This window comes from Bactrocera neohumeralis, chromosome 4 (assembly GCF_024586455.1).
Source record: "Bactrocera neohumeralis isolate Rockhampton chromosome 4, APGP_CSIRO_Bneo_wtdbg2-racon-allhic-juicebox.fasta_v2, whole genome shotgun sequence".
In the NCBI taxonomy this organism is placed as follows: Eukaryota; Metazoa; Arthropoda; class Insecta; order Diptera; family Tephritidae; genus Bactrocera; species Bactrocera neohumeralis.
Genome location: NC_065921.1, coordinates 23,695,045 through 23,708,824, shown reverse-complemented (window position 1 = coordinate 23,708,824; position 13,780 = coordinate 23,695,045). Strand labels below are relative to the sequence as shown.

At 39.4% G+C, this 13,780-nt stretch overlaps 1 protein-coding gene across 2 annotated transcripts in view; it reads right to left on the bottom strand.

Moving 5' to 3' along the window:
- LOC126757499 (uncharacterized) overlaps positions 1–10,454 on the bottom strand; it is a 42,818-nt gene extending 32,364 nt beyond the window's left edge. The window contains exons 1-2 of one of the 2 annotated variants that reach the window (XM_050471443.1): positions 10,114–10,454; positions 9,651–9,877 (exon numbers count right to left, since the gene is read on the bottom strand). The gene's annotated coding sequence lies outside the window, so the exon portion shown is untranslated. Of the gene's footprint in view, positions 1–9,650 lie in introns of both variants that reach the window. The other variant, XM_050471441.1, reaches the window with a different exon arrangement.
- Positions 10,455–13,780: the final 3,326 nt, after the last annotated feature.

The following is a 13,780-nucleotide window of genomic DNA, read 5'->3' as shown; positions in this document are numbered from 1 at the left end:
GAGTTTAGAACTTGACCGAACTGCTGAAATTCCAAGCCCACGTAGTATTTTTACCCACACATCTCAATATACTTGTATGTAGATACATATGTACATAAGTATGTATATAAAGCTATGCATGTAAATATGTATATTAGAACACCATAAATATGCATAAATTGAACGTGTTTCTTTCGATCTTGACTACAAAAAAAAAACAAAACGTCAAAAAGTTATAGTCTAACCATATCCGTGTCTATTCGTCGTTCACGGCGCGTTAAAGAGCGGCTTGCGTACGTGCCTGTGTTTTTGCCGGCGGAATTCACGGACTATTTTGGAGCTTGTTGTTTGGAGATATTTCACTTTATACTTTATATACATATGTATATGGTGACTGTTTTTGTTTTTATTTTTAGTTATTAATGTTTGTTTTATTTAGTTATATTTGTTTGAGTTTTTGTCGCTCAGCCGCATTGAACGCGCGCATGCGACGCTCTCGTGTTGGACAAGTCGAATGGAAGATCTTAGATTTTTTCTCAGTGCCAGCTGGATTTGTTGTTAGCTATCTATTTATTTAGTGTTGTTTGCAGTTGTTTTTGCAACAGTTAGTATGTTAGTTGTTGCTATTGCAGTTATTTTGTGAGATGTGGCTTCGGTTTTGGCTGATCGCCTTTATAAAAGGCTAGTGCTGGGGATTTTTGTGTTGCTTGACTGCTTGCCGACTGGATTGCTGTGTTGTAGTTGTTGCAGCTGTTGTTGTGCGATGTGGCTTCTGCGAAGCTATCCAACCGGTTACTTGTTCGCACTGTTTTATTTCTGTTGTTATTACAATTTGTTTTTAATAAAATTTCTACATTTACGAGGGCGTGTCGGGTGTTAAATGATATTGATGAGCACATTAAAAATAAACCGTTATAATATCGAACTGGAATTCAGAAATGGTATCAGTATTGCAATCAACTTTGGAATCGGTCGCCAATTAATAAAGCAGAATAAGAGCATTTTTTAATTACTTTTTTTTCGAAATTTCCCGAACCGACAGAGGAAATTTTAACAACATTTCTGGTGATTAATTACCGACAGTTTCGTCGGCTATGACCGCGTAAGCGGTGCCTACACCATTAAAGAAAAAGACAGAATAAGAAGAATGTCGTCGGACTTTAAAGTTAGTAAACGATATTTCTTTCTTCTTCATATCAAGGAGTCACACCTTTTCCATAAAGCAATGTACTGGGGCTCGATTCAACGAGACCTGGCTTTTAAATAAGGAAGAGAGCAAGTTAGGTTTGGTAAAGATAACGGATCTAAGAGGAATCTCTCTTGAACAACTTAAAATTCCGGTCCGTTTTGTTACTTAAAAAATAGATCATAAGACCCTTACAAGTCGACAAAGCGCTTTGAGTCTATCAGAAAATTTGCTGACACGGCTAAGTTCTTTATACGCTATCCCCTCATTCGCCGAAGGTAAGACTACTGATATGTTTCATCTTTAATCCTGCAAAGTTAAGACGATGGAGGAGAAAATTCTCACCCTCTTCCAAAAGTTTTGACAACTTAGCTTTCAGACTTTCGGCTTTTCGGCTGAATGATCCCTTTTTATGGGAAATTAGTTCAGAAGATCTTCTGCGTTCTACTCTAGGCCAGAGGATTTTGCAGTCGCACAGGAGCGTATCGCGATTCAGTAGTGGAACGACTCGAATCTATTCCAATGCGAGTGTGGCAAGAGTGCCACACAATTCTGCAGAAGGCTCTCCACGCGACTCTCTTGTTTTTTTTTTTTAATTTGAACTTTTATACATCCAGCCCAGCCGAATACAGCGCCTAAGCGTCACTACAGCCATTTCTATGGGCTTTCTGGAAAAGTCTTCTGCTCTAAGATCTGATCTCCGTTAACTCCGATGTGTACCAAAAGGGTTTCCCTTTACTGTTCAGAGTTTTGAGAGGACAGGAGCTTTTAAGACACACAGAGCTGAAAATATCGACGGGCTCATCAATCGCACCCGGGGTTGGAATCGAGTTCATGTCGAGCTGTTCGAAGCTTTCAGCAATGCAGGTCCCAATTGGTATCACTGAAGTTTCTATAAATTCTGCACTCCGCTTGTAAAGCATAAGGGAGGAGGCAAGTATCATTTAAGAAATATCTTCTCGAATATATTTTATGAGTCTTACAAGCACTTGCTTGGGCCAGAACTGAAAAGGAATGGGTTAGCATAAAACACAAGGTCTTGATATCATTCATAAAGAATGAGTCAATATCTTCATTTCCTCACTGTTTGCAAATATAGTTCTAGGACTCAAACCACCATCTATTACATAAAGTTTTAGACGGTTTAACAACAAAATTAGTCAGCGGTTTGCAATCTTTCAGATAAAAGGTCAGTCAGAAATTTGACAACTTTCCACAGTTATTTTAATGACAGTTATAAGATTTTGCTCGATCACTATAAACACTTTGATTTACCGTCTTTCCGTCAAATTAAATTTAAATGATTTGCCGTCAATCTTCCCGATTCTCAAATTTATGATTACCGCGGCGCTCATGAAACAAATTCCGGTTTGCCTGTAACTAACCCTCGTAAATTGTCGCCACTTATATTACAGTCATTGCTATTCGATTTGGTGCGTTGGTGACATGTTTGTAACCCGAGCAACAAGCAGCTAACCAGTCAACCCATCATGGGCCGCCTGCCAGTCAGTCAGTTAATCGGTGAGCACGTTCGTCCACATCTTTCGATGCACCTGTTCAACCACATGCAGGAATATGTGTCTTCGGTTTTACATATGTATATGAAATACTCGTAGCTATAAATATTGCCGAGACCGCTTGTTTGTCTGTCAATTTGTGTGCGCAAATCTATACATACATATATGTATATATATATAGTATATATGACGGTACCATTAAGTCTTTCTTGCGATGGCAAGTGGCCACCTAGCGTTCAAAGTTGTTGAAGATGTTGAAGACTACAAGTGTACAACAACAAATATTACATATATATGTACATATGTATTATGCTAATACATACATACATACGTATTTGTACGTGTTTACGTAGATAATCCACGTTCGAGTAGTATTGGAGCATCACTTCACGTCACTTTGCGGCGCGGGTGTTCCGGGTCGGTGGGTTGTAGGGGCGCTGCGCTGGGTAGGTAGGTCGGCAACATTGTCAAGTGGTCGGTGACTTAACATGTTTTTGTTATTGTTTTTACATTTTTTCTTAAATAATTTTGTTATTCTTATTTTTTGCACAACAATTAAATAGAAGAAGAAATAGAGATTTTTAGCTAAAAAAGCAAAACAGAAAACAAAAACAATGGTAGATTGAAATGAAGAAGCAACAAGAATAAACACGATAACAATATTAATTTACAATAACAGCAAAAATGGCGGAAAACTTGTATTGTGTGCGAATAAAAGCCAATATTATGAGTAGCTTGAGGCAGAGAAAGAAAATAATAAGATAAATAAATTTAATAAAATTATCACAGATCGAGTTGGTGATTGTGAGTTTGCCATAGCACGACTTTAGTGATATTATAACACCAACAACAACAACATATATATATATAACTAAAATGTATGGTTTAAGCCCAAGTTTCTGCTCTGAGTTGTTGTGAAGAAGTAGCAGAATTGAATTGTTTTCTAAAATTAGATCAACAGTCCCAATTTAACCCGGATCTTGAATAAATTATTTCACAACGTTTCTAAAATAAGTGAATTCTTAGTCAATAGTAAGAATTAACGAAGCTAGAATACCCTTTACATATAAAAAGCTTGCTTGAACAATAAACCCAGTGAGATAAAATCTTCTAAAAGAGATCAGAGAGAGTCACTGTTTACAGTCATAACTTCGAAGACGTAGTTAATTTCATCTATCTTTGAACCAGCATTAACACCAACAACAAAATCAGCCTCGAAATTCAACGCAGAATAACTATTACCAACAGGGAATACTTCGGACTGAGTAGGCAATTGAGAAGTTAAGTCCTATCTCGACGAACAAAGACCAAACACTATAAGTCATTCCTGCTATATGGTGCAGAGGCATGGTTGATGACAACATCTGATGAGTCGGCGTTACGAGTTTTCTAGACAAAGATTCTACGGAAGATTTATAGCATTGCTCATTGGAAGCGGTGAATATCGCTGTCGATGGAACGCTGAGCTGTACGAGATATACGGCGATATTGACATACCAGTAATTCAGCGTATTAAGGATAGCGGCTACGCTGGCTAGATCGTCCGTATGGATGAAAATTCGCCCGCCGGGGGAAGCAGAGGAAAAGAAAGACTGTTGGTAAGACTACGTGGAGGAAGACCTGGGAGCACTTAGAATCTCCAATTGGCGCCAAACAGCGAAAAGGAAGAACGACTGGCGCGCTGTTGTAAACTCGGCTATAACCGTGTAAGCGGTGTCTACGCCAATAAAGAAGAAGAATTTCATACTAAAGCTCTCGGGTCAAATTTGTAGTGTCATAAAGAAATAGCTGTCAAACATTCGCACGACTAACTGTCACATCTCGCTCAAACTTCGTATCAACTCCGTAAGTCAAGATGTTTCAGCGGCAAATACCATACTTCAACTCAAAACAGCGTATCTCGAGCTCGCGAACTCTGTCTGACCAGCCAAACGAACAGCTACATGCACGAACTTATTCGCCTGCGCCAGCAATTGACTACAATACGAATATAATAATAATGATAATGACGAGAATTTCGATTACAATAATAACATTATGCGCTTGTAAATAACATCTACTGATATATATATTTATCTGTAGTTCAATTATAGACAACAATAGTACCAACAAGCGGACGGGCAGCCAGCAACAATGGCGGTGTGTGTTTTTGCCTTCATATCCAACTGTTTGTTGCTGTGTGGGTAAATGTTGGCGGCAAAAAAAGCGGGTAACTAACCGTGATACTCAGCTATATGGTTATCGAATCATGTTGTTGGCAAGTATTTATCTCTAATATTGTAGAAAAATGCATGTGTGGATATACTATTTTATAGTTTTTCAATAGAATGTTTAAAATTCCGTGAATTTATTTTAATACATGTTTTTTTTTGTTTTTTCTTTTTTGTTTGGAGAGCAATCATACGAGGAGAATCTGCCATTTAAATGAAGTGTAGAAGTATTTATCGTATAAAGTATTCATTATAACTACATATGTATGTATGCATGTATATGCATGATGCTGGTATTAAACATCTAATTTGCCTCTCGAATTCGGGCCTCGTGTTTTGATCGTGCTCTAATATAATTTGATTTAAAATATCTTATAAGTATATCTTGAAAGCAGAGAAGCCCATCTTCGCTTTAAATTTACTGAGAGAACTACCTTCAGTTCGGTAACACATTTCTTGCCTTTTTGAAGCTTATAAAGACCCCCATTTGTCACATAGACTTAAACAGCAGTTATGGATTCTGGACCAAAACCTATCTGTCCTTAACAGTCTGATAAAGGCTAGTTAATATCGGGTGATTTTTTTAAGAGCTTGATAACTTTTTTTAAAAAAAAAACGCATAAAATTTGCAAAATCTCATCGGTTCTTTATTTGAAACGTTAGATTGGTTCATGACATTTACTTTTTGAAGATAATTTCATTTAAATGTTGACCGCGGCTGCGTCTATATATCCATTCGGAAAGTCCAATTTTGGGCAACTTTTTCGAGCATTTCGGCCGGAATAGCCAGAATTTCTTCGGAAATGTTGTCTTCCAAAGCTGGAATAGTTGCTGGCTTATTTCTGTAGACTTTAGACTTGACGTAGCCCCACAAAAAATAGTCTAAAGGCGTTAAATCGCATGATCTTGGTGGCCAACTGCCCATGCATCCCGAAAAATGCACTGTTTGGTGTGGTTTGTACGCTGGTGGAATCATTGGACCGTATTTTTTCAAAGATGCTGTTGGACGCAACGTTACGGTGAATGGCGATCGCTATCGTTCGATGCTAACAAACTTTTTGTTGCCAAAAATGGAAGAACTGAACTTGGTTGACATGTGGTTTCAACAAGATGGCGCTACATGCCACACAGCTCGCGATTCTATGGCCATTTTGAGGGAAAACTTCGGAGAACAATTCATCTCAAGAAATGGACCCGTAAGTTGGCCACCAAGATCATGCGATTTAACGCCTTTAGACTATTTTTTGTGGGGCTACGTCAAGTCTAAAGTCTACAGAAATAAGCCAGCAACTATTCCAGATTTGGAAGACAACATTTCCGAAGAAATTCGGGCTATTCCGGCCGAAATGCTCGAAAAAGTTGCCCAAAATTGGACTTTCCGAATGGACCACCTAAGACGCAGCCGCGGTCAACATTTAAATGAAATTATCTTCAAAAAGTAAATGTCATGAACCAATCTAACGTTTCAAATAAAGAACCGATGAGATTTGGACCAAATTTTATCTGTTAAAAAAACAGTCTGATAAAGGCTCTTAAAAAATCACCCGATATTTTAAATATTCCTGAGAGAACCATTTACCGTCTGTAAAGTATTTCTTGTCATCTTGTATCCTATAAAGCCGTTCTTTTGAGGAACAGCAGGAAGAAATTCTGGACAAAACCGCCAGAAAGGCCAGGTAATTTCATGAACATCCTTTTGTTTTTATCGAAAAGTACTCTGAGAAATTGACAGTCAACATTTCTTTCAACTATTGTATAAAAAAGATGTATAATCACTAGAACGGATCGATTTATTTAGAATAAAATCGCGTATGCGAAAAATATTCAAAAGATCATTCTGAACAATTTTGCCTAAAGGAGTTTGGCTCCAAAACCAGTTTCGAGTCAGCGATTTTGAAGGCGAATTTTAAAGAATCGGAATAATCCGTTGTACGGGAGATACATATGTATGTGATATAGTTGTTCAATCTTGCCGATTTCGACAAATGTTCAATAGAATATAAAAATACACCCACATATTAAATTGTATTAGAATATCTCAAAAACTGACGAAAAAAATTTTATAATACCTAAAAAACTTCGCTTTAAAATTCGATGACCCGAAATCTGTTTTGTACTTATAGTTTCTTAAGCAAAGTTGTTTAGAATGATCCGTAGAACATTTCTATAAAATAATAATAAAAATAGCCCGGGTTCAAAAATTTGTAAAGATTTGTATTTCTTTGGTCGGAAATAAGTCCGGATTTTTTGGAGCTTCGAAGAGATGTTGAATAATTTGTCATGACTTAATATGTGACTCTAAGACAACGAGACAACTCATAGACAACGATAAGATTCGATGAGTCAGTCATTAGTGGGTCAGAGGGGTGTTCCCTAACCGGTCCATATGTCTTAATTTCTGTCTCTAAGACGTCATTAGTGGGTCAAAGGAGTGTTCTTAACTGGTCCATATGACTTAATATGTGTCTCTAAGATGTGGACAACGATAAGATTCGATGAGACAGTCGTTAATGGGTCAGAGGGGTGTTTCTTAACCGGTCCATATGACTTAATATGTGTCTGTAAGGCATAGGCGGCTATAAGATTCGATGAGACAGTAATTAGTGGGAAGGAAAGTTCTAACCGGTCCATATGACTTAATATGTGTCTCTAAGATCTGGACAACGATAAGATTCGCTAAGACAGTTCTTAGCGGATCAGAGATGTTCTCTAACAGGTCCATATGACTAAATAGGTGTCTCTAAGATGTGGACAACGATAAGATTCGATGAGACAATTCCTAGTGGGTTAGAGAGGTGTTCCCTAACCGATCCATATGTCTTAATTTCTGTCTCTAAGACGTAGACAACGCAAAGATTCGAAGAGACAGTCATTAGTGGGTCAAAGGAGTGGTCTTAACCGGTCCATATGACTTAATATGTGTCTCTAAGACGTTAGTAGTCGAACGATAGATTATTGGATCTGTGGGCTTTCTACATTCTACTTGCCTTTAATAGCAGACGAAGAAGAACGCTCCCACATAAGACGCATCTACGTAACCGAAAGCGGACTGAGATTCATTCCTCAAAATTATATCAGAAATGCTGTTAACTTATGGTCAACATAATCGGCCTACTGAGCGTCTATTCGCAACCACCCACCTTGAGACCCGACATTCATTTTTGGATAATATTCGACCGAATAGACCACGTCCAGCACGCAGTGAAGAAAAGATGGCAGCCGTTGCTGAAAGTGTACACAAAGATCGTGGAGAGTCGATTCGGCACCGTATGCAGCAACTCCGACTGACGTATGAAACGACTTAGCATTTTACATCGGGATCTCAAATTGAAAGCGTACAAAATACAGCTTGTGTAAGAACTTAAGCTGTTCTTACCAAGTAACATCGCTTCGCTCTATGGGCTCTTGAAAAGTTCCAAGAAGATCCGACGTTTTCGAGCCAAATTTCGTTCAGCGATGAGCACCATTTCTGCCTTAATGGGTATGTAAACAAGCAAAATTGCCGCATTTGGGACGAAAAGCAACCTGAAGCGATTCGAGAGCTGCCATTTCATCCAGAAAAAACAACGGTTTTGTGTGGTTTTTGGGCCGGTGGAATCATTCCATATTTCTGCAAAAATGATGCCGGTGAGAACGTAATAGTCAATGGCGACCGTTATCGCGCGATGATAACCGACTATTTGATTCCTGAAATTGAAGCTCATGATCTCGACAACATTTGGTTTCAACAAGGCGGCACCACTTCCCACACATCACATCAATCAATGAATTTACTGAGAGAACACTTCGGTGAGCAGATAATTTCACGTTTTGGGTCTGTCGATTGGCCACCAAAATAGTGTGATATCACACCGTTCGACTTTTTCCTGTGTGGATATGTAAAGTCTGAAGTCTATGCGGATAATATCGCTTTGCCTCAGGCCTTGCAGCAAAACATTACGCGTGTCATTCGCCGGTTACCAGTCAAAATCTTCGATCAACTCATCAAAAATTGGACTCTACGGTTGAAGCATCTGAGACGTCGCCGTGGTCAACATTTGAAAGAGATAATCTTCAAAAAATAAATACCAAAGAACGTTCTTTCGAATGATAATAAACATTTCCCATTAAATTTCAAGGTTTTGTGTTTTTTCTTTAAAAAAGTAGGGAATCTTGAAATGGATCACCTTTTAGAACCAACGACTGTCACATTAGCAGAATTTCTCTAAACTGTGCGTGTAAAGTATGATACAACAAAACAACCGTCGCGTCACGCCACTGGAGTTGAACCCGGTTTTATCTAGTCTTAGACTAACATTTCGCCGATTTATTTCTGTTTAGTATATGGATTCGTTGAAAACAACTTGACTCGTTTAAAATTATCAGTGGAGCAACTCGGAGATTAAAAAGCAAAAAGTCATTCGAAAAAAAAACTTCCGGAAACACGCAGTTCGAATATTCGATACCGTAAAGTTCAATTAATGTCTGGCCAGTTGAGCCTCACATAGTTGTGATTGATAAAAAATTATATTATTGAACCACAAAACATATTTATTACTTGTATAATGAGGGCAAAACAATGAAAAAGTAAACTTGAAAAAATTCCACAGATATCTGCATGTCTGCATAAAACTCGCGCACAGTGGGCTATAAACAAACGAAAACTGTGACAATATTAAAATTATTTCGATATTTCTTAAAAAATGTTATATACATGGATCCGTGTGTATATGTATTTGCGTATTATACACCAACTCAAGTTTACCGCTTATTAATCACCTTTTCTATGGAATTTCCACGCCTATCCGCAGCAGAAATTACACGTATCCACTATGCGAACCAGCAGCCGATAAACACATTTTCTTGATTTGTTGAAATTTCTATAAAATTACGCCGCTTCGGAACATTCTTATTGAACAGTTTTCACAATATTCGCAATTATTTCGATTTTACGCGCAATTTGCCTTATCACAGGCGTCTGGCCGTTAACATATGTTTGTGCAACTCTAGTAAATATTAAAATATTTGCATATTTGTATGTACATATGTATGTATGTATGAATGTACGAATGTAACACAAAGGCGCTTGTGTAAGCTATTGGCGCGCTGTGGGCGGTATGTCGAACGCTTGCGCACAGCAGCAGACCGCTGCGAATGTGTAGCAAAAAAAATAAAATAGCTAAACTGTAATCAAAATTTTAAACAAAAAATTCATGAAATTCGCCAAAACGTTTTTACGCACAATCAAACTCTGGCGATACGCTGCGCCTTTGCAGTTATCTACTTAATACGCCAGCGCATATTCGCTGCGCCGTTCAGCTGACTTTAGTACGAGTATGAAATCATGAGAACAACACACTTGATGCTGCAACTACTACACAATGCAACAACAACAATAATAACACAATAGTAATAACAATTATGAACAACAATAACAATAATAGGCGCACAATCAGCACGGCGCGGGTTGAGACGTGGCACGCGCTGCTCGAGACGGCGGATATGATGGAGCGCAGAAGAAAGAAATCCGCAAAACAGAAAAAAAAATTAAAAATAAATTCCAATATAAACTCGATTTACGCGACGACTATTGTTCGTTATAAACGCTCCGCTCTGACTGCGATTGAAATTTGTCGGTGCTTAACCGCTGAGCGTTATAATAACTACGAACGCTACGACGTTTGTGATCAGCGTTGCTAGACGACGAGCAGCGTAGTAGTACCGAGCCGAATGCTGCGTGTATATCCAAATCGGTCAGCGTGTTGTCAGTAACTGTTCAAATGACGTTCAAGAGAAAGAAGAGTCGCTGGCATAAACTAGTACTACTACTACAAAGGCATTTGTCTTGTTTGTTTGGAATAATATATTGGAAGCTGAGGTTGGAGCAGAAGCAGAGATTGGAGCTGAAGCAGAGATCGGAGCAAAAGCAGAGATCGGATGAGAAGCAGAGATTGGAGCTGAGGTTGAGGTGGGAGCTGAAGCTGAGGTTATAGCAGAAGCAGAGATTTGAGCAGAAGCAGAGTTTGGAACTAAGATTGAGGTTGGAGCTGAAAATAATGTTGGTATAGAAGCTGAGATTGGAGCAGAAGCAGAGATTGGAGCTGAAGTTGAGGTTGGAGCAGAAGCAGAGTTGGAGCAGAAGCAGAAATCGGAGCTAAGATTGAGGTTGGAGCTGAAAATAATGTTGGTATAGAAGCTGAGATTATAGCAGAAGCAGAGATTGGAGCTAAGATTGAGGTTGGAGCAGAAGTAGAGACTGGCGCAGGTTGGAGCTAAAGCCGAAGTTGGAGCAAAAGTAAAATTGGAGCTGTGATTAGGGTTGGCGCTGAAGTAGAGACTGGAGCAGTAGCAGAGATTGGAGCTGAAGCTGCGGAGCAGAAGCAGAGACTGGAGCAGAAGTTGAAGATGAAGCTAAGATTGCAGCAGAAATTGCGACTGGAGCTGCTGAGGTTGAAACAGAAGCTGAGGTTGAGTTCGGAGCAAAAGCTGAGATGAAACAGAAGCAGACATTGACTGAGAAACTGAGATTGGAGCTGAAGCTGAGGTTGAAGCAGAAGCTGAGATTGAAGCCGAAGCTTTAATTGAAGTTGAAGGGTTGGAGCTGAAGCTGGTCCCAGCGACGTGGTTGACAAGTGTGTGGCGAGTGCAATGAAGCGGCAAGTGTGAGTGTACGTACGCAGTTCGCGCTATGCTGTGATAAACAAGTGCTGATCGGCTCTCTGCATACATATCAGCTGCCAAATTTAATGTATGTATATGTGGCTGAATGTGTGTAATTTGAACGATATTAAGTCCGTTACGCTCTTGCTGGCTCTACCAGAGTCAGAGCTTGGCGTAAACTTCAATGCATGGCTGTAATTGGCACTAGCGGGTGGTGTGCACTATAGACGCACTCTCCGCGCTCAGCAGCGTCAACGTAAACAACTGCGTCATCAATAGCATCCACAAGATTTGGAGTACCAAACATGCAATATACATATACATACATAAGTTTCAGAGTCCATATACTCACTACTTAGATCGCTTGCTTTCACAAGTGCTCTCTCCCTCTCGCTCTCTCATCAATATTCTGCTGTAAAATGTTGTAACTCGCGCTCGTAGTGATCTTCGTACCGCTTTCGTATTTGTTGAAGTAGTTTATTTGCATTTAATTGAAGTTCAGGCGAACGACTCACGACTCGGTTTACACATGGCTGCCTTGCGTACTCGTGCTGTATCTGCCGACTTGTTGACAGCAGCTTTACACAATAGTTGGGTCAACCACTACTACGGCCACTGCTATCACTACATATGTATGTGTGCCCAGCATATCCACCCCCATTATTAAAATGTTGAAATTAATCTGATAAACAATTTAACTGATTATCGCTTCATTGAAGTTGTTGTAAGCGCGGTGGCGCACACCGTCACCGAACCTAACTGCTTGCCATGTCCACAATTTGTCTACACATGCGTGTGACTTCTTGATCTTTATATGAAATTGCAGCATGAGAAGGTTTTGTGCTCGTTGCACAGAACTTACGGGCCTTTAATTGAATTTAAAAGACAAGCTCGGATTAAAGCTGTAAGCGCCGGTTTCTTCTTATGGAGTTTGAGTGACAAAGTTTTTACAAATAATTGTGGCATGATGTTGTTTGTATTATTGTATATATGTACATACATACATATGTGTTTTTACCATATATACATAGGTAGGGTTTTGGAGGCATTAAAGAGAAAAGTAAACTTCGGTTAAACTACCCTTTACAAATACAAAAGCCTCCATACAAGAACTTAATTCTGATCGGTAAGCTTCTATGGCACCCATATGCTATAGTGGTTCGATCTGAACAAATTTTTTCGAAGATAAAAGGACAACAATCCGTTCCCACGACAGACGGTTCTACGTAACCGGAACGGACCCGGTTTTTTATCTGTCCAAAGATGTTTATCTCGTCAGAATTCTGCCACTACAACAACAACAATCCATGCAGTATTTCGTGAAGTGATCTCGCAAATAAAAAAGTTTTTTTTACAAGAACTTGAGTTTGATCGATCATTTTGCGTGGCAGCTACCATATAGTATATGCTATGGTGAGCCGATATCGGCGGTTCCGACGAATGAGCAGCTTGTTGGGGACATATCGATATCTTATATATATCTTATATATCTTATAAGCTGAGGGACCAGTTCGTGTATAAGCAGAAGGACAGACAGACGGATAAACTTAATATACTGTTCAAACAGATCCTCATCTCACCGCGACATCGTCTTGGGAGGACTATCCGGTCGATCCAATATTGCCAGAGTCTCTCCGAAGGATTTATTTTTTCGAAATTATCTATTGATCAACTCAACATAACCACACAAAAAATTCTCTGATGGAGATGTTGTTTTTGAGTCTAGCAAACCACTAGCATGGCTTCCGTAAAGTGCACAGCACAACCATAGCACCAAACCACCCTGCGAGAAGACGATCCTCGCAGCGTTGGACTTGTCAAAAGCTTTTAACACAGTCAACCACACAATGCTACTTGAGGACATCGAAAAATATCCAGCATTGAAGAGATGGACTATGAACTATCTGAGCGGTCGAAAGTCATCCGTACTCTTTGGAGGTAAAAACTCTAAATTGAGAAGAATTAAACAGGGGTTTCCATAGCAACCATATTCACTAACTGGAAGAAGGAGTGCAAACTTCAGACTACTAGCAGTCGATGGCGTTAAAATTCCGCCTGCCAAAACTCCTAAGGTTTTAAATGTGCCACTCGACAGCCTTTGCTCTTTCACTCCTCACATGACCGCGATTATTGAAACATTATGGGTAACAATACAAGGCAATCGGCCGGCGGGTACTTAACTACGCCGCACCAATATGGTCGCCTGGATGCCATGAAACGCAGACGAGGAAGCTTTAGACATGCCAGAA